This window comes from Pundamilia nyererei, unplaced genomic scaffold (genome assembly GCF_000239375.1).
Source record: "Pundamilia nyererei isolate P.nyererei 1_Seehausen unplaced genomic scaffold, PunNye1.0 scaffold00592, whole genome shotgun sequence".
In the NCBI taxonomy this organism is placed as follows: domain Eukaryota; kingdom Metazoa; phylum Chordata; class Actinopteri; order Cichliformes; family Cichlidae; genus Pundamilia; species Pundamilia nyererei.
Genome location: NW_005187993.1, coordinates 6,004 through 7,946, shown reverse-complemented (window position 1 = coordinate 7,946; position 1,943 = coordinate 6,004). Strand labels below are relative to the sequence as shown.

The 1,943-nt window shown below is 43.7% G+C and overlaps 1 long non-coding RNA gene across 1 annotated transcript in view; it reads left to right on the top strand.

Moving 5' to 3' along the window:
* The first annotated feature begins 95 nt into the window (after window positions 1-95).
* LOC102205052 (uncharacterized) overlaps window positions 96-1,943 on the top strand; it is a 4,765-nt gene continuing 2,917 nt past the window's right edge. Inside the window, exons 1-2 of the long non-coding RNA XR_312420.2 lie at window positions 96-218; window positions 958-1,052. This is a non-coding gene — a long non-coding RNA (uncharacterized LOC102205052). The remainder of the gene's footprint in view (window positions 219-957; window positions 1,053-1,943) is intronic.

The following is a 1,943-nucleotide window of genomic DNA, read 5'->3' as shown; positions in this document are numbered from 1 at the left end:
GGCTTTATTAGCACCCACATGCATAGACTGTATGTAAAAGATGGACATAGCCATAATGATGTCATCAAAGCAGCAGCATTTTTGTGAGTTTCAGAGGGAGAAGAGTCACTTCCTGTGGTCTCCTCCATAGGTGCTGTCTGACGTGTTCAACGCTCCGGTCTACACCATCGACCTGTCCGACTCCACTTGTTTGGGTTCAGCCTACAGAGCTCTGCACGGTCAGTGTGCTCACAGCTTTTATTTTGAAAAACCCGCACTAGACTGCCTCGTCTCTGAGCTCTGAGAGAGTTTCAGTTTGAAGAGAGAAGAGAAGGAGAGGACATAAAAGGAAAGGAACAAAGGAGAGGAAGCAGACTGTTAGCAGCTGTTAGCAGCTGTTAGCAGGCTGAATGTGATCTAGTTGGCAGTTACTTGCAGTCTGTTAATAACTGACGTGAGATAACTTTATGTGACTGGATAAAGCAGATGTTGACAAAGCGAATCAGAAAATGTTAATTCACAATACTATGGTATCATGAGATGTCTGTTGAGTCTCAGCTCAGCTGCATATATGCAGACTGTATACTTGGTCTCAGCCCGATGACCTGCAGTACTCTGGTGGCAGCCCTGATGGAGATGGCTGTGACACCTTGCTCATTGGTCTGTGGAAATGGAAAAACACGGTTCTATATTTTTTTGATTTCCTTTCACATGAATAAAAATATTTGGGCCAAGTTCTTAAACTCAGGCAATTTCTTTACTTTGTCAGACCGCTCTGATGAAACATTACACTCAGGTCCATGAAAAAGGGAGAAACTATGTCTACAAACAGAAAAACATGGTGACATGACTGATTCACAGCCTGCAGTGAGACCATCTGACATCAGAACAGGAAAAAGGCAGATCAGTGAATTCTGCTTCAGGTGTTTGTGAAATATGGCTGTAAGAAGCCTCTGATTGGTCGATGTCTGGTTTCAGGCCTGGTGGCAGAATCCGGAGCGTCCTTCGTTGATGTGGTGAAGAAAGCACCAGAACCACGACTGGTCGCCACCCCGCATCCGAAGGCGAAGGAGGTGAGGCGGCCACTGTATGATGATGCATTGCTGGCCTCTGAAGCTGAACCGTGCAGCAGGTCTCTGAGGCAGGAGCTTCATGAAACGTGCCCTCATAACCACAGAAACACTTTCTGCTCTCCAGCAGAGACCAACACCAGTGTTTCTGGGGAGACATTAAGGTGACGGACCAGCTGCACATGTAACACACTAACAGTAAACAGCTAATCGTAAAGACATACCTGCTGGATTTTATGTGTCATGTGATTCAAACACACGTTACCTGATGAATCCTCCGCTTCTTTTAAACATGACTCAGTCCTTCACATGTTTTACTTCCTGTCACTGCTGCAGCTGGTCCGTCACCTTAATGAAATCCCTGTGTTGGTCTCTGTAAGCTTCTGCAGCATTTTTCTGTTTGCTGCTATTTTCTTCAGCTGCAGTGTGTTTGAGCTCTGTGTCGCTGTAGGAATCAGGTCTAAAACAACCTGCAGGACGCTGGAGCGGATGAGTCCAAAGAACACACTGAACAAACTCAGTCTTACCAAGGACATTTGTCTTATTTCTAATCAAAATAATCTCATCACACTTAAAATAAGACACAATCAGCCACTGAGTAGCTGATTGGCAGACTTTTTCACTTATTCCAAGCAAAAAAAAATTGTATTAAGTGAAAAAAATCTGCCAGTGGAACAAGTGAAAATGATGTAGTTTCAAGATTAAAGGTCGTTAGAATTAAAGGTCGAGAAAATCCTTGGTTTTCGCAGACACTCGCAGATAGCATACACAAGCGTAATAGAGCATGGGACAAGGCGAGACAAACAGATACTTCCACTGATTGGTCTGTTTTCAAACAGCTTAGAAATAAATGTACTTCTCTTATTAAAAAGGCCAAATCTGAATACTTTTTGT